This window comes from Marmota marmota, unplaced genomic scaffold (assembly GCF_001458135.2).
Source record: "Marmota marmota marmota unplaced genomic scaffold, marMar, whole genome shotgun sequence".
NCBI lineage: Eukaryota > Metazoa > Chordata > Mammalia > Rodentia > Sciuridae > Marmota > Marmota marmota.
The window spans coordinates 32,885,495-32,905,008 of NW_025999982.1; the positions used below are offsets into that span (position 1 = coordinate 32,885,495).

A 19,514-nucleotide genomic window follows, 5' to 3' on the forward strand; every position below is an offset into this window, starting at 1 on the left:
GGTCTATTCCCTAAAGACCTAAAAAGAGCATGCTACAGGGACACTGCTACATCGATGTTCATAGCAGCACAATTCACAATAGCAAGACTGTGGAACCAACCTAGATGCCCTTCAATAGATGAATGGATAAAAAAAATGTGGCATTTATACACAATGGAGTATTACTCTGCATTAAAAAATGACAAAATCATAGAATTTACAGGGAAATGGATGGCATTAGAGCAGATTATGCTAAGTGAAGCTAGCCAATCCCTAAAAAACAAATGCCAAATGTCTTCTTTGATATAAGGAGAGTAACTAAGAACAGAGTAGGGTCGAAGAGCATGAGAAGAAGATTAACATTAAATAGGGATGAAAGATGGGAGGGAAAGGGAAAGAGAAGGGAAATTGCATGGAAATGGAAGGAGACCCTCAGAGTTATACAAAAGTAGATACAAGAGGAAGTGAGGGGAAAGGGAAAAATAATACAAGGGGGACAAATGAATGTCAGTAGAGGGGGCAGAGAGAGAAGAGGCGAGGGGAGGGGAGGGGAGGGGGGATAGTAGAGGATAGGAAAGGCAGCAGAACACAACAGACACTAGTATGGCAATATGTAAATCAATGGATGTGTAACTGATGTGATTCTGCAATCTGTATTTGGGGTAAAAATGGGAGCTCATAACCCACTTGAATCAAAGTGTGAAATATGATATATCAAGAATTATGTAATGTTTTGAACAGCCAACAATAAAAAATTAAAAAAAAAAAAACTAACAGAGGTTAGTACTTCTCAGAGATAAATACAAAGAAGAGATGATAACTTAAAGCCATGTAATTTCAACATATCATAAATGTTGATCATTTTAATCCAAGGATACTGATCAGGGTGTCAGGAGAAGGAACTAGTACTGGGAAGAAGGTGGTCATTTGGTCTTAGACTTTTTTTTTTTTTGAGTAAATATGGCATCTAGGTAAGAATTTTTGGGGGGGAGGCTGTTGAGGATGAAGGCCTAGAACCCTTGGAGGGGCCAATATTCTAGTTGTAAGTTAAGAATATTTATTCACTTATATTTTAGAAGCATGTTTGAGGAAGGTCAGCTGTGTTCCAGGTGTTTGGATGAGGGCTGACTCAGTGCCTTCTGATCCCTGCTGCAGGGAACACACAGTCTAGTTGGGGGACTATAAGCAAGCAGATCTGAAAGATGTCCTATAACTCATTCACTCTAACATCCCCCTGGGACATCTGGCACTGAGGCCTCCAGGCCTATTAATCTAGCATTTTGCAAATATAGTAACAGAGTTAGAAGTTGGGCATTCTGGTACTCAGCCTAATACTTCACTTTTACCATACCAAACTGCTTGGTATCCAGTGCCATCCTTCTCACTTCCACTGATTGGAATAAGATCTAGCTCATTATTGAGATGACTCCTAGATCAGGTGAAGCATTACTCTTTCCTTTGGAATTTTAACTTTAACAGACATAAAAACTTGCTCTAAACTTTGGTGGTGGAACCTCAGACACCAGTCAATCAAGCTTCAGTCTAACTTCAGCATTCCCTTCCTGATGTGCCTAAGCTGGGCTACATAGAGGCCTTCTGTTCATTGGGCATTTCTTGGATTCAAACCAAATGAAACCAATTAGTCAGGGAGAAAACTATGGAATGAAAATGACCAAATTATGCTATGTACATACATGAATATATCACAGTTAATTCCACCTTTATGTATATCTATAAAGCACTGGTTTTTTTTAGATGTTGATGGACCTTTATTTTATTAATTTATTTGTACGCAGTGCTGAGACTCAAACTCGGGGCCTCACACATGCTAGGCAAGTGCTCTTACCACTGAGTCACAACTCCAGCCCCTCAAGCACTGATTTAAAAAAAAAAACAATAAAATAAAATAAATGAATGGGGCAAGGAAGGAAGAGGAGGAGAGGAAAAGAGGAAGCTGGGGACTGAAGCAGAGCAAATTACATTTCATGCATGTATGAATATGTCAAAATGAACCCCACTATTTTGTATAACTACAATGTGCTAATAGAACATTTAAAGAGCCAATTAGTCAAATGGAGAGGTGCCCAAATCATGATACATTTCAATTCAAATTCTCATTTCACTTATGAAAGGCTAAAATTTAACTGACAAGGAAATGAGACACATCTAATGTGTTTGTGGTTATCTGACCAACTGTTTTCTTATTTTATCAGATATTGAAAATGTAATGAAAGGAAATAGAAAGTATACTGGCATGTTTGAGGGAGAGAGTCCAAATACTCTTTCTTTGGTTGTTAGCATCAGACATCTTGGTTGAAATCTTGATCCCACTACCTACTAGCTTTGTGACCTTGAGAAAGTTATTTAACCTTTCTGGGTCTTCATTTTCTCACCAACGAAATGTAGGTATATAATATTACTTTTAGCAGTTGTCAATATGTCTAAAGTGCTTATATATTTAAAGAACAGTGTCTGACCCCTAGTAAATACTATGTAGGTGTTAATATTAATATTGCAGAGTTTATTGTATCGCTCACAAACAACTTATTTGTTTATAACTGATTTTCCTGTATGAGCTCCTGGATCCGGGGCTGCAAAAGGAACTTCTCCTCTGGAACTTCACTTTATTTAGAAAGACAAACTGTGGGCATAGAAAGAATGTAAGCTAGGGCTGGGGGTGTGGCTCAAGTGGTAGCACGCTCACCCGGCATGCGTGCAGCCAGGTTCGATCCTCAGCACCACATACAAACAAAGATGTGGTGTCTGCCGAAAACTAAAAAATAAATATTAAAAAATTCTCTCTCTCTCTTAAAAAAAAAGAATGTAAGCTGCATAATAAAGTCAAAAGTTGCTGGGACAGGGGGCAAGCCTTACTGGCAGATAAGGTTATGGAAGACACAATGAGTCAAAAAACAGGATGGATGAGCTGGGATTGTGGCTCAGCGGTGGAGTGCTCCCCTGGCATGGGCAGGACCCAGGTTCGATTCTCAGCACCACATAAAAATAAAGGCATTGTGTTGTGTCCATCTACAAAGGAGAGTAGGTGAACCTGAGCGGGGAGCTTGAGGCTAGGCTTTTCTGTACTCAGCAACGTTTTGATGGGGATGGGGGGAAGAAGAGGTCAGTGGAGAAGGTGGGAAAGTCCTGAGGAAGAAAGGGGAGTGAAAGGGCCCTTGTGTCTGGGAAGAGTAAGTGAATTCTCCGGCTTCCCGAGCGGGTGGAGTGAGGGTACTATGCATCGAAATGGCAAAATGAGTATGTGGAATTTGACTTTGAGAGGACAAGGCATTTGACTGCTTCACAGACTTAGCTGTCGGAAGACTGGTGCATATACACCTCTCAGCCCTGTGCTTGGCACAAAGTCCATGCTCTCTGTGTGTGGCCACCGTTGTCTATTTCCCTAGAGACTGAATTGTATCAAGTGCGCTACTAAGAAATGCTGGCTGGGAATGAGTATGGAAATGTACATATTATATTTCCTAACTTTTGTTTGTATTCTTGCGTCCTTTTCCCTGAAGTAAACAAAATACTTTTTCATAGCTGCAATATTTAACTTGAATTTTCACCATGATTTTAGCTGTGATTAAAAAAACTGGGAAAATAAAACACAGTGAGACCACAGGCAAGGGCTTCCAAGAGGCCTTAGGAAAGCAAATAAGCCAACGTTCTGTCACTTTTTCCTCTGCTTACAAGTCTCCTTTAGAGTCTTTTTTTTTTTCTTTCCTTCTAAAATAAAGGAAAATGAAAATCTTGACAGCCTTTGGTTCAGAAACAGTTGATGGTATTGTTAGAACAAGCACATTCATTATGCGCCCTGGAGCTTGCTGGGAGTGCTCATGGTGTTTACAGACCCACATGGGTGAGTGCCAGAGGAGCCTTGGCCACATTAGAATCCTGTGTACACAATGCAATGCGTGTAATTTGTGAAAAATAGACTTAATAATTTGTTGACTTTTGTCTTCTTTCTAGACATTCCACTCTCCTTTCCATTTTACTTTAAAAAAAAAAAAAACAATTACTTAAATGCTGCATGAGCACGGAAAGCAAGCATTTAACTGGAGTTTTACACCACTGACTGCAAAATTACAAAGTATGCTGGGTAGAAGAGTTGTAAAGAAATAGGTAATTAATGCTATTTGTTTTCATTGAGAGCTGGTATTTTTTTTTTTTTGTATTTTTGATGTTGTTGTTGACCTTTATTTTATTTATTTATTTATTTATTTACTTGTGGCGCTGAGAATCAAACCCAGTGCCTCACACATGTCAGGCAAGTCCTCTACCACTGAGCCATAACTTCAGCCACAGAGAGCTGGTATTCTTTTAAAAGCAGTACCTCAGCTGCATGTTTGTCTTCTTTTGCTGTCAGCACAAGCTGAGATCTCTTGTTCAAAAAACACCACTATACACACACACACACACACACACACAGAGGTGGCCTGAGATGGTCGGTGACCTCACACTCAATAGAAGCAGACTCTGAGGGATTGTGTTTCTCATTCAAGGCCACAGCATGGCCCAGAATTAGGACAGGAACCTGGATCCTGTGGCTCCTCTTCCTGCTGCCTCCTTATTTCACACTGCTGGGATAGTTCAAAGCATTAAAGACTTTCAGAATTCGAAGGAGTTTCCGGGAGCATCAGCCTCAGTCCTGTGAAGCTCAGGTGCTTGCCCATGGTCATGGATAAGAGTGAAAGAGGGGGATATGGACCCAGCTCCCATCATCTGAATCCTGGGTCATTTACATGTTTTTAAACCACTCAAGATCCAGTGGACTTGGAGAGTTCCTGTCAAAGCAATGGCAATAGGTCCCATTCTTACTGAGACCGGTGCATTTCATGCTTCCACTCATTGTGCTTCTCTGGGCCAAGAGTTCTCCTCTGTAGACTGGAAAGACCAGGGCAGATGGTCTACAGGCTCCTCTGGCTCAAATACATGTTTTGGTCATTCTGGATATAGGGCATGACTTGATCCCACAGATTGCTTCCATAAATCTTCTGCTGCAACCAGACTCATCATTGCTCTTTCAAACAATCCAAGGCATTTCCTGCCTCTGGCCTCTGCAAAAACATTCCTTTTTCCTAGCATATTCTTTTGCCTCAACCCAGTTCATTGAACTACACTCCCCCTGAACTGTAAGTGCCATGGGAGCACACCTGTCTGTCTTGTTCACTGTGGTGCTCTGCCACTTGGAACAATCCCTGCTTTACGGACCCCTTTAAAGGTACTCAATAGACACTTGCTAAAAAATGGATAAAAATGATTATAGGTGCTATTTTGTTCCAGTCTTCTGAAATCTTCTAAAAATACAATTAGGGGGTCCTTTATCCTCACTATAGCCTCTGTCTCATCTTAGACGCTGCTCAATTCTGATCCAGACAGAAAAGACATCAATGTCTTACTAGGAAAGATATGATGCTACTTGAGTTCTGTCTTTGGCCTTAGCTCTGGACTTTGGTGTCCCACTAAGGCTTCCAGGGTACATCTGGCTCTGATGATGAATCTAGTGGTCTTTCCCACCAGATGCAGTTTGGTGCCCCTTGTTTATGTCAAACAGGTCATGCCCCGACATCTGAATATCAAGTTCTGCCTGCCAGGCTGCTCTCTTTCCGCACAATGCCTGCTGTACTCTGGGAGTAGTTACTCCAGTCCCTCATCTGTTCTGCTCTGGTTTCAGTGAGTTTCCTCATGATCCACACCATGCTTGTATGGAACCATTCTCTTGGACCCACGTACATCAGTGTCTGTTAAGGAGTTTGTCTTGCTGAGCCAGTAGCCTGGAGGATGCCTCCTGCTCCATTTGTGGGTGTTGCACCTCAGGGCTTCTTTCCATTGCTGTGTCTTGTTGAGTCACCCCTGCTCCATGGAGCGGGAATGGTAAAGCCAACCACAGTCCTGGGTGGCCTCTGAAGTGTTCCATCACAAACTGCAATTTGCAGAGTCCATTGCCACACTGATCTTTCTCTTAGAGCTTTTGGAGAGGTCCATGCTATGGTTTGGATGTGAAATGTCCCCCAAAAGCTTATGGATGGAAGGCTTGGTTCCCAACTGATGGCACTATTGGGAGCTGGTGGAAACTTAGGAGGTGGGCCTAGTGGAAAGAAGTTGAGTCATTGGGAGCATGCCTTTAAAGGAAAATTGGAGCTTTGGCCCTGTTTTTCTCTCTTTGCTTCCCAGCCACAATGAGGTGAATAGTTTCCTCCATGATGTGCATCCACCACGATGTTCTGCCTTACCATAAGCCCAAAGGCAACAGGGCCAAGTGACCATGGATAACTAAAACCTCTGACACCATTAGCCAAAATAATCTTTCTTCCATTTAGCTGATTTTCTCAGGTATTTTGTCACAGTGATGGAAAACTGATCAACATAGTCCCTTTGCAATCATCTTCAGGAAGGTTAGTGGTTTCCTCAGCGTTGTGATTAAGGGCTATGTCACGCTGCTTGCGTAACAGATGTGAGACTTCAAAGCCTCAATTTCCTCACCTGTAAGATGGAGGAAGAATATAAGCATTGGTGTTATTTTGTCTCACATCATCATGGTGAAGACTGAATGAAAAGTAGATGTATTCAGTAAGTTCTGTGTGAGGCCCACAGTTAACAGGCTCCTCTGCCTGCTTTAGCTCTCTAAATTGTTCCTTCCTTCAAATTATCACAGCACATATTCTCCGTACCTATGATTTTGGATTTAAAGTTCTCTATTACAATGGTCCTTTCCATTTTTAGATCCATGTCTTGCATCTCCACCTATCTTGTCAGTTTCTTCAGGTAAAAATATGTCTGGTACCAATCACACTGTATCTCCCAAGCCCAGAATAACATAATAAAATATACATTTATTTTTATTGCTGGCATGAGTAATTATCTCATACATTCTAAAAATCAAACATCGTCTTCCCACACACTCTGATGAGTTTGCTCACCCTGGAGTGCATTTCCCTTGTCAAGAGTGCAATGGCAAGGACTAATGCCAAGGCAGACACAAGTGCTCATTAACTATCCCAGGGAATGTGCTCATGGCAGTTGTCCTGAGATGATGTGTCTTATTAATGATGTTCCTTCACTTGCTCACAGTGGTGGTGAGAAGTAACAGTGGTCATGCTACAAACCTGCTTTCTGATTAGCAAGGGAAAAAAAGATGGCATCTGGGACTCAGTAAGCTTTTGGGTGGGGGATCCTGAGAGACTCACTCCACAGCATTGTCATGGCAGGCTCTCTTTCTCTCTAGAAGGCATTACATTTGTCCATTTAATCAATGACTTTCCTGAAACTATACTCTTGACTCCACCTGTTATTGACCAGGGATAGAATGAAAGCTGCCACAAGAGTCTCCACTAACTTCAAAAATGTCACATCAAGTTTTTTGGAGAAAGAAATTAAACACAATTGACTTGACCCATGCTAAATGAATGGACGTATTTGGGTTCTGAATTGCAGCTGGCATTTGTGCTCTGATACCGTAACATATGCATCCGAAATGGAAGAATTATAGGAGAGGAATCAGACATGTGGAGCTGTTCTGGGATATTCTGGAGGTGACAGATACAGGTTCTGAATGAGAATCTGGACTTGGAGGAAGAGGAACTAGGTTCTAGCTCTTACAAACTATCTTTTTCCATCAGATGGGGAGAAATCTATTTTCCTTTTTCTGCCTCCCTCAGAAGGTTGACGTAAAGATCATACATGACATTTGTGAAGATTTTTATAAGCTTGAAAGTACTTTATAAGCCAGGCATGTTGATGCATGCCTGTAATCCCAGTGGCCAGCCTCAGCAAAATCGAGGCACTAAGGAACTCAGTGAGACCCTGTTTCTAAATAAAATACAAAATAGGGCTGGGTGTGTGGCTGAGTTCTCTGAGTTCTATGCCTTGTAGTGCCCCCACAAAGTACTAAATAAACGTAAGGTGAACAGGATGGTTTTTTTGACCACGGTGCCCCTCTGACCTGTTGGTGTCCCCAGTGCTTGGCACAGTGACCTGGACAGAACCCATGATGGGGCTCAGGGTGTGCAGGGCTGGTGGCTGCCATCATCTAGCTAGAGACTTGCTAATCTGAAGGAGCAGGATACTCTTGTGGGGTAAGTTTTGCTTCACTCTTAGATTGGATTTGCCTTTGTTCCTGATCTTAGGGAAAATGTTCAAAAGAAACATGATCTTATATCTCAGTGTCTCCCTCTGTTTCTCTCTCTCAGAGTAAAAATCACTAGAACAGATGCTTTTTTCTGGGGGGGTGGGGGTGGGTCAGTCTTACTTTGGAAGGAGAGCACTGGGAAGAATGAACTTAAAATTACAAAAGAAAGTTGTTTGGCAAAGATGGAAAAAGGTGATTTTTCTTAAGGAAAGAAAAATATGAGCGCAGGAGAGTTTTATGTTGCTGGAGGGTTAGAGGTAACACAGCCATTCCCAGTAGAGGCCTGGGTAGACTTCTAGATATTTTTAAAAAGAGAGGTAATTACCTTTCTGTGGTAACTTACAGGTATTTCTTTTCAAGGTCTCTTCAATTTCCTTGTTGACTCCTTAAACTTTGTGAAGGCAAATAGAAACATCTATCTACTTAGAGAACAACATGACAAGCTATCTTTTATAGAAAATTCTTGCTTTTGAGGACTTCAGTTTCTTTTTTTTTTTTTAGTATTGAGACCTCTAAGAAATGAGGAATAAAATTTAAATTTAAAAGAGAGATGTCTTCAGTAACTAATTTGAAAATTCAGTAACTCATTTGATAAGCATGCAATATAGTTTCCCATTAGTTGGTTGTCTTAAATATTAATCCTTAGAAAGTAGCCCCTGAAAGCTATCATTGAGAGGGAGGGGAATGATGAAAAATCAAAAGCCAAAATAGATAGTTTCAAAAGTGAAGTGATCCATTGTTCAAGTTCCCAGAGGCTCAGAAAGAAATTGCTAACATCAGATTGGCCACCTTTCTTCAAGAGGATAACAACGTAGTAATAAAAAAGAAAAAATATATAGAAATAACTGACCTAAGATAAATGCTTTTGGCACATTCCAAAATAATCTCAAGGGACTACTGGTAATAGAACTGTACTGTATTTGGAATTCCTGCTAAACGAGTAGATTTTAGCTGCTCTTATCACAAAAACAAAGGACAACATTATGACATGATTGATTTGTTAATTTGCTTTACTATAGTATTTTACTTCCTATGTATATCCCATAACATCATGTTTTATACTTTAAATGCACACGAGGCAATATATTTTTTAAAAAATAAGTACAAAATAGCTTCAAGGGGTCTCCCTCACTTTGTGAGAGATACCTATAAAACTTTTGCAGAAAAACTTTTCTTTCATAACAGTGTTAATAACATTAAAACTTTAAGAAGTACTTCCTGCCTATTAAATTTTGGTACAAAAAATACCCAGAGGCAAGGAACAGTTTATGCTAGATGATCCATTAATCCCTGAACTAGGCCTATAAATGAAATGGTTTATGGGGAAAAGAATTAAAGAATTTACAATCTTTGTCAAAAACTCAAAATAACTCCCGTTATTTCTTTGTTTCAAATAAAGATTCATAGGCAGATCCAGAGAGTAATGATTTTTAAATTAAAAAGTTTTATGTGCTTTCAAATAGAGGTATAAAGTTAGAGGGTCAGACTCTTTCTCTGAGGAAAGAAAAAGAATACTGTGGGAAGGGGACTATAAAAGCAAAGCAGGGGAGAACAATCTTTTGAAGAGAGCCCACTAAAAATATTTACAGGGTGCAGTAAAGCTATTTAATTCAACTTTTCATTAGTAAGAGAATGGCTCCCTTAAAATCAATAGTATAAAGAGACTTCAGGTGGGATCTAGAACTCAGTTATTAGAATAAGTCATGCTTGTCATTAGGAGACAGTCTGCAAACTATAAATGTCTCCCTGATGCTCATGTGCTTACAGCTGAGGGCTGGGAGCAATTCTACTTGATATGCTTTTGTAAACCATCAGTTCAGGTTAAATGTTTATAACAACAGAGACTTTTAGAGTTTGAGAGGCTTCAGAGGAAGCCTTGTTCAGCCTCTCACTGTATACATGAGAAAATGGAGTCCCTTAGAGACAAGGGATTTGATTAAAGGTCACAGATAGTTGGTGAAAAATTGAGACTAAGGACACATTTTAAAATTTCCTGTTTATATATTTTTTTCTCTCTACCACAATGTTTTTACTTAAAACAGTCATATTTATAAATTTGTTCAGGTTGGGAAAAGATCTTAAAATTCATCTAAATGTTTTTGGTAACCTTTTCACTGACATAAAAAATACACTGACACATGCACAGCCATAAGTATAGAGCTTTATGAATCCTCTCCAATTAAGCACATCCAGAGGTCAAGAAATCCAACATTCCCAGAATTCCAGAAGATCCCTGCTCCTCCTTTAGTGCCCCCTTCAGGTCACTGCCCACTCCACCCCCTGACAGTCTTAACATTTATATGCCGACTTGAGGAATGAATAAACCAACATTTGCACTGGATAAACGACTTTCTCAAGAGCAAATTATTAACGAGAACATGCAACGTGGTCTTGTGAGGCCCGCTTCAATATTTTTCCACTAATTAATCAATTAACTAATTGAAATTAATTTAATTCCAGCTAATTTAACAGTATAAAACCTAGCACAATGGGCAACTTCAGTTAATAGTCCTCAACATGTTTTATCGAATGAATTGATGAAATGATTCCTGCCACAGTTTTTAACTTGTTCTTGAATATTTATGCACTCACTGAATATAATATCTTTCTTGCCTTTTATTAGACATTAATCATAGCTTTTGAAGTTTCCTCCTGATTCATACATTATCTCGGTGTCCTCTGTGTGTTTTTCTTGTTCTCATCTCTTCACATTGGTGATTCCAGGCTGCCTAGGCATGCGGGGTGGGGGGGGTGGGCGGACACCATGAAGCTGTAAGCCTGGTGATGCTCTTTGTAGGGATTTTCTCTAGAGGGATTGGATGTGAGTTGCCTATGCGCTAGGTAAACCCCACTATTTGTATTTGAAAAACTTTTCTCTGGGGCCATTTTATTGACTAGGAAAATAATCCTTCAAATGCTTGGGGGAGACATGAGGACCGTAGGAGTTTCGGAAGTAGTGTAGGAAAAGGAGTTGTGGGCCCTCTGGTCATGTAGATTGTCACTAAATCCTGTTTTAGTTTCTGTGTCTCATTCCCATACTGCTCTGAGAATGACTAAAAGTCAGCCGCCTTTTTCTTTTTCTTTTTTTTTTTTAATCATTGGGCAGTGGTAATTCTAACAATGCCAATGATAAAAAGCTCTTTCCCCCTCAAATCTTAAGTCTGTCTGGTTTTAAACAGTTGTGGTTACTGTGAATTATCTTGGCATTACTGAAGCATAATTTACATATCATGAGAGTCACCTGGCTTAAGTGTACGTTTTTATATTTGTTTACATATAATCATATATCAACCTAGTTGTAATTGGGGTGAAATGAGCTTCAAATTCTTTAAATTGGCAACTAGAAAGACATTAAACCCTAGAATTGAGAATAATTATACTTTTATAAAAGTCCTTAATACAATTTTCATCTGTACTTACTTACTTTGATTTAAAAATTTATGATATTCATTAATTATATTTTACCTCTTAATTCATGATTTTGATTATTTTTAGAAAAATATCATTTTTGAAACCACAAAAAGTAACTTAATTTTTCAGATTTGCATATTTGGATGAACATATATGCAAATTTTATATTTAGTTTTTATTTTAATTTTTATTTGTTCTTTTTAGTTATCCATGACAGTAGAATGTATTTTGACATATCAACATACATGGAGTATAAGTTCCCATTTTTGTGGTTGTACATGATGTGGAGTTACACTGGTCATATATTCATATATGAACATAAGAATGTTATGTCAATTCATTCTGTCTTTCCTATTTCCATAGCCCTTCCTTTCCTTTAATTTCCCTTTGTCTAATCCAGTGAACTTCTATCCACCCCGCCTCCCATTTTGAGTTAGCACCTGCATATCAGAGAGAACATTAGGCATTTGATTTTTTGAAATTGGCTATTTCACTTAGCATGAGAGTCTCCAGTTCCATCCATTTACCAACAAATGCCATAATTTCATTCTTATTGATAGCTGAGTAATATTCCATTTCTTTATCCATTCATCTGTTGAAGGGTACCTAGGTTGGTTTCATAGCTTAGCTATTGTGAATTGAGATGCTATAAACAATGATGTGGCCATATCACTGCAGTATGCTGACTTTAAGTCCCTTGGGTTTATGCTGAGGAGTGGGATAATTGGGTCAAATGTAATCTCATTCCAAGTTTTCCGATGAATCTCCATATTACCTTCAAGAGTGGTTGCACCAATTAGCAGTTTCACCAGCAATGTATGAGTGTACCTTTCCCCCCACATCCTTGCCAACATTTGTTACTTATATTCTTGATAATTGCCATTCTGACTAGAGTCAGATGAAATCTCAGTGTAGTTAAGGGTATTTTTAATGTAGACTTTAATGTACAGTTAAGTGTTAATTTAATGAATGTTGGTAAATACACACAGTTTGACGAATCTTGGTAATGTTTTCTTGTATCCCTTTGCGGCTGATCCCATGCCCCAACTTCCAGTCCTAAGCAAACACTGATCTTTCTCTCACTAGGTTTTCACATTTTTCTAGAATTTCACACAATGGAATGAAATGATAGGGAGTCTCTCCCTATCATTAATCTCACAATTAATACAATATTTTTTAGATTCATATGTGTTGTATTACTATTTTATTCCTTCTTATTGCTGAGTAGTATCCCATTATATGAATATACCAGAATTTGTACAGTTTTGGCATATGTGAATAATGTTCTGCATACAAGTCTTCATGTGGACCTGTGCTGTCATTTCTTTTAGATAAATGCCTAAAGTAAGAGTGATGGATGAGTCTGACTATATGATACTGACAACATTAACTTCTAAAGTGGGTGAGCCATTTTGCATTACCATTACCAATATTCAAGAGTTGTTACTGCACCACATAATTGTGAACACCTGGTACCGTCAGTATGTTTACCTTAAGCTAAGCTAATGATGTGGTGTGTCATCTCAATGATTTTCACTTTATCTCGTTGATGAAAGGAGTTGGTATGAAATTGACAATCTTTTTCATGTGCTTATTCAACATTTGTTTATCTTCTTTTGTGAGTTTCTGTCCTAATATTTTTATCTTCTTATTGATGTTATTTGCCTTCTTATTCTTTATTTTTTTAGTTGCAGATGGACACAATGCTTTTATTTTATTTATTAATTTTTATGTGGTGCTTAGGATCAAACCTAGTGCCTCACACATGCTAATCAAAGACTCTTCCACTGAGCTACAACCCCAGACCCTATTTGCCTTATTGAGTGCATTTATGGAATTGGTGCAGACAGATGAAGAATTATCTTTTAAAGCAGTAAATGAGATAAACCTTATTGAGTTGTAAGAATTCGTTTTATATTTTGGAATAAGCCCTTTGTCAGATATATATTTTGCAAATATTTTCTCCTAATTCTTGATATGCTTTTGTGCTTCCCTCAACCCATGTCTTTCAAAGAACAAAAGATTTTAATTTTGATGAAATACATTTTATCAGTTCTTTTATGAATCTTGTTTATTGTGTATTATATAAGAAGTCTGTCTTACTCCAGAACACAAATATTTTTTCCCAGAAGTTTTATAGTTATGTTTAAATCTATAATCCATTTTAGGTTAATTTTTATATATGATATGATGTGTAGATTGAGGTTAATTTCTTTTTCACAAATAGCCAATTATTCCAGCACAATTTAGAGATGATTTTTTTTTCACCTTTGAATTGCCTTAGGCTGAGAAAAGCCTTCGCCTGTTACAGGAATAGAAAGGCGGTCAGTGTGGCCTGAATATAGTGAGAAGGGAGGAGTTTTGTGCACTGCAGTTGTGAAGAAAGGCAGGGCCCAGTCTGGTAAGGTCTTATGGTACCTTGCAAGAAATGGCATTTTATTGATGACAAATTTGGATTTTTATTCCTAGAATGACTTAGTTGCTTCAAGAGTTTTAAGCAGAAGAACTGCATGATCTGATTTACATTTTTAAAAGATAATTCTTCATCTGTTTGCACCAGTTCCATAAATGCACTCTGATGGAGGTTACAACTGATGGTGCAGTACTAAGCTACATTTGATGGAGTTTTATTGTTTATTCAGGGGAGGGAAAATTTCACCCATCTCTCAGTAGTTCTGAAATTGCTAAGTGCACATTTACCTTCCACTCCTCTCTTCTGAGAAACTGTATAAAACCAGAGCTAATGCACTTTTTTTTTTTTTTTTTGGATTCTGACTTTTATGCTGCTATTGCCAGAAATATTAAAAATGCTACCTTGTGCTTTATGTCCTTTGGCTTCTCTCTCTTTCTTTATTGCCAAGGTAAACACTATGCTAGTGCCAATAGGAAAAAAGTTTTGTTTTGTTTTGTTTTGTTTTTTTAGTTTTGATGCTTGGAGCTGGGGATTAAGCCCAGGCCCTTGTGCATTCTAGACAAGTGCTCTACTACTGAGTTATAGCCCCATCCCAGGAAGAAATTTAAGATGAGTTTATGTAATTAATAGAGACTGCATCTGTTTGGTGATTATTACCTGCTTTATTTGAAGTATATCGAATAAGTTAAACATTCTACTGCTTTGAGTTCAATTTTTTTAGATTCCAAATATGAGAGATATTCTACAGTTTGGCTGTCTGTGCCTGGTTCATGTCACTTTACACAATGTTGTCTAGGTTCATCACATGTTACAAATGGCAGAACTTCCATTTTTAAAAAAATCTGAATTAAAAATATCTTGATGGACATTCACACTATTTCCATATCTTGGCTATTGTGAATAATACTGCAGTGAACATCGGAGTCTAAATATTTCTTCAGCATACTGATTTTAATTTGGGGTTGTAAACCCAGAAGTGGGATTTCTGGATCATATGGTAATTCTATTTTTTGGGGGGGTGCTTTTTGAGGAACTTCCATACTGTTTTCTAGAATGGCTATACTAATTTACAATACCACCAACAATATCTTAGGGTTCCTTTCTCTTCACATCCTTACCAACATTTGTCTGTCTTTATGACTTTTTTGGCATCACTTGATCCAGCTGGTATAAAGTTGTATCTCATTGATTTGAAATACTGCCTTACATGGCTTTAATTTGCATTTCTCCAATGACTGGAGATGTTTAACATTCTTTTCATATGCCTGTTGGCCATTTGTATGGATTATTTTGAGAACATTTATTGAAGTCTTTTGCCCATTTTTAAATAGGGTTATTTGTTTACATGTTATTGAACAGTTTCTTGTATATTTTTTATATATTTCTACAGTTTCTTGTGTATTTTGTATATTATCTGATATACGACTTGCAATATTTTCCCCCAATCTCTGGGTTGTCTCTTCACTATGTTGGCAGGTTCCTATGTTATACAGAAGTTCTTTAGTTTGGTGTAGTCCCATTTGTGTATGATTGCTTTTGTTGCCAAGGGCTTTTGGGGTTAAATCTAATAAATCATTGCCTGGACCAATGTCAGGGAGCTTTTCCCTGTTTTCTTCAAGTAGTTTTATACCTTCAGGTCTCATGTTTAAGTCTCCAATCCAGTTTGAATTATTATTATAGAAGGGGTTAAAAGAGGTTTGTTTGTTTGTTTTTTCTTCTGTATGTGGATTCTAGTTTTCCCAACACCATTTATTGAGAAGGCTGTCTTTCCTCCATTGTGCACTCTCAACCTCTTTGTCACAAATCAACTTACCATAGATGTTTATTTTAGGGCTCTCTGTTCCATTTCCTTGGTTTATATATGGGTATTGTTTGTTTGTTTGTTTGTGGTACTTAGGGTTGAACCCAGTTTATGCCATTACTATGCTGTGTTTTGATTTCTCTAGCTTTGTGATATATTTTAAAATCCAAATAATGCGATATTGGGTTCTATAGACATTTTAGCAATACTAATTATTTCAATCCATGAGTATGAGGTATCTTTTCATTTATTTGGGTCATCTTCAATTCTTTCATCAATGTTTAATAGTTTTCAGTACACAGATATTTCACATTCTTGGTTAACTTTACAAGTAAACTTTTTTTTTAATGCTATTATAGGTGGGATTGTGCCCTTAACTTCTTTTTTTATTAGTTTTAATCAGTCATACATGACAATATAAAGCTCTTTGATTTATTGTACACAAATGGAGCACAATTTTTCACTTCTCTGGTTCTACATGAAGTAGAGTCACACCATTCGTGCAGTCATACAGGTACCTAGGGTAATGATGTCTGTCTCATTCCACCATCTTTCTTGCCCCATTTGCCCCATCCAAAGTTTCACTCATCCCATGACCCTTCCCCATTATAGATTAGCATCCACTTATCAGAGAAAACATTCGGCCTGTGGGTTTTTGGAATGGGCTTATTTCACTTAGTATGATATTCTCCAACTCCATCCTTTAACTGAAAATGCCATAAATTTATTCTCTTTTAATGCTGAGTAATATTCATTGTGTATATATGCCAAGGTTTCTTTATCCATTCATCTACTGAAGGGTATCTAGGTTGGTTTCACAGTTTAGCAATTGTGAATTATGCTTCTATTAACACTGAAGTGGCTGTGTCACTGTAGTACGCTATTTTTAAGTCCTTTGGGTCATACATTGCTAGTGGGACTGCAAATTGGTGCAACCAATCTGGAAAGCAGTATGGAGATTCCTTAGAAAACTTGGAATGGTACCACCATTGACTGAGCTATCCCATTCTTTAACTTCTTTTGATAGTTCATTCTTGGTGTATAGAAGTGGTAATGGGTCAAAGAATAGAGGGTAGAATGGTAATTAACAAGGTGACTTACCCATGAATGGGTAAGGGGAGACTTTGCTGAATGTGTACAGTTTCAGTGAAGAGAAATGTGTTCTGGTGACCTACTGCATGGTGACTAAATAAGAATACAGTGTGTGCTTCAAAAGAGCTAAGAGAGGATTTTAAATGTTCTCATCACAAACCAATGATAAATATTTGAGCTGATGTGTATGCTAATTAGCTTGATTTGATAAATAATTTTTCTGATTTTCTTACTCAAAGGATGAGTTAGACATTTATGGAAAGAAATGCAGAATGTAGCATAGACTATCTTTGTACACCCTAGTTTATGCTTTGGGCCAACAGAAATATATATTTGCTAAAATCTAGAAATAAGATGTGAATCCAGATTAGCACTTTAAATCCACTCTAGAGGTGAGAAGGTCTTGGAAGTCATGTGCATATTACAGAAAAACTACCTTAGGTCATTTCTGGTTTAAAATGACACAGAGGAGTCTTTTGGGTCATGGAAATATTTCATGTTTTATTTGAAGCAGTGATTACCCAGATGTAATAACTGTTAAAACTCTCCATAGTGAACTCTTTAAGATCTCTGTGCATCTTATTGAATGCAAGTTATACCTCAATTTTAAAAATGATTAAATAACAAGGTTTTCTGATTACAAAGAAAAAGAATTTTAATGAATTGTGATCATAATAATCAACTAGCTTAAATAAGAGGATACATTTTGAGATAGAAAATTTTTCTTCTTTGTTAGGGTAAGTTGTAAGAAAAATTGTAGAGACCCCTAATAACAGAATGGTTTTATTTCAGCTAATTTTGTTGAAGGACAATTACTTGGTTAAATTATATCTAGATTGTCTTTCTAGCTTAATTGCAACAGGCTATATTTAAATATATTTGCACTTAAACTGTTATCATTTTTAGTAGATGCTCTAACTTTCAGATCATTAAATATATTGACTTAGGATGAAGAAATGAAAGTTTAATCAAGTTGTTAAAATAGGTTATAATTTTTCCTTCAGTGAATAAGTTCTGTTTGACCAATGTCACCTGTTTGGCATATGTATCCTACAGATAAGTTTAAAATTTTTTTTAACTATAATTTGTCCAACATTGAGAAAACATTGGCTAGAAATATAGAAACCTTATTAAATAAAATGGTACAAGTTTTAATAATCTTGGCATTCTTTAACTTTACTTTCTTGATATTACCTTCACACTCATCCAAATTTCATTTAAAGTTTATTTTTAGGTTTTTAATATATAATTCAATTTTGTCTTCTAAAGTTTTCACACTTATTGAAATGACCTTGCTATACCACAAGTAGAATTTTTTTTTTTTTAATTTAAAGAGAGGTAGAGAAACTTTCATTGTTGTTGGGCTAGTTATTGTAAAAGTTCTTCCACTAAAAGCATATAGAAAGTTTGAGAGGTAAATCTACAAAACAAAAAGAAAACTAAAGCTAGAGTAATAAATTGGCACTGAGTCCTGACTTCTCTGAAGGTATCTGATAATACCAGAAACAGAGGCCAGTGTTTTGACAGCCTCATAAAAAGTAGGAGATAAAGATTTGCTTTCTGCTTGCTGTCTTGATGGCTCTGTATACACTGTCCGGCAGCCGCACCTAGAGGTTGGAGCTGGGCTGCGTGCCGAGCCCTGTCCTCCGAAGGCTGGACTGCAGCCTCGAGCGTCTCGGTGGCCTGTTCGCCGCTGCACCTTCGGGCAGAGCCTGCTCTGGGGTCGTTCTGCACCCCCCTGCCAGGGGACCCGTGCTCCGGAGGAGGGGACGGAGAGCCGCGGCGGCAGCCGCTTGGGCCCCAGGGGCCGAGCACCGGGCTGAAGAGCTGCGGAGGCCAGGGCGGCTCTGCTACGGTCGCAGACAAGCGCGGCGCTCGTGAGCGTGGGAGGCGACCGCGGCAGGGTTTCATTTCTAGAAATCTGGACTGGAAACAGAAGCAGCAGTTTGTATAATCCCAAGAACTTGCTTATACCAGGAAGCTGTAAGGGGAACATGAATATCATTGATGAGATGTAACATGGTGGCAGGCGCAGAGAGATCAAGTCTCTGACATCTTCAACTGCGCGGGCATAGGGAGCCGTAAACTGTCTAAATGCTGTTTGCTCAAGATCACTAGGCAATGCTGAGCTGACGTGGATCTGGGGTGTACAGGCTGGGCCCCTCAGAACACACACACAGAGCCCGAATCGGAGGCAATTAAGCTCCGGTTCGCCTGCTTCGTGTGACTCAGCACTAACGATCCCGCTGAAATAATTGGCCGGCCCTTAGGAACTTACAGAGGTAAAAGCCAACCGAGCCTTCATAGGCAGTGGCCACAGGACTGAAACGGGGATTGGGAGAGACAGTCAGGACCCACCCGTTGCATTGGTCACCCGGCAAAGGGAACAAACGGTCACCATTTGCATGGGATATAACCATGGCAGAGAAATGGCGTCACGGGCGGAGGAGATAACTGCATTGAAACCAGCGCGACAGGTGTGTAATCCCCTAGTCATCTCTCTCCACACAGCAGGGAAAACTTAAGGGCCACTCCCAGCTCTCCTGTGAACGCAATAACCAGACCGAGGGAATCAGGAGTGGCGCGGGACTCGCGGCGCGGAACTCCCGGCTACCGCTCCCACCAGTGCTGACAACTGAGGTCTCTTGCACCAGCTACCGGGGGCGTGGCTACAGGAGGGCAAGCAAATT

At 38.6% G+C, this 19,514-nt stretch overlaps 1 long non-coding RNA gene across 1 annotated transcript in view; it reads left to right on the top strand.

Moving 5' to 3' along the window:
- The window catches only part of LOC125617503, an 85,439-nt gene that overhangs the window by 50,680 nt on the left and 15,245 nt on the right, over nucleotides 1-19,514 (top strand). The window contains exon 2 of the long non-coding RNA XR_007348554.1: nucleotides 12,850-12,920. This is a non-coding gene — a long non-coding RNA (uncharacterized LOC125617503). The remainder of the gene's footprint in view (nucleotides 1-12,849; nucleotides 12,921-19,514) is intronic.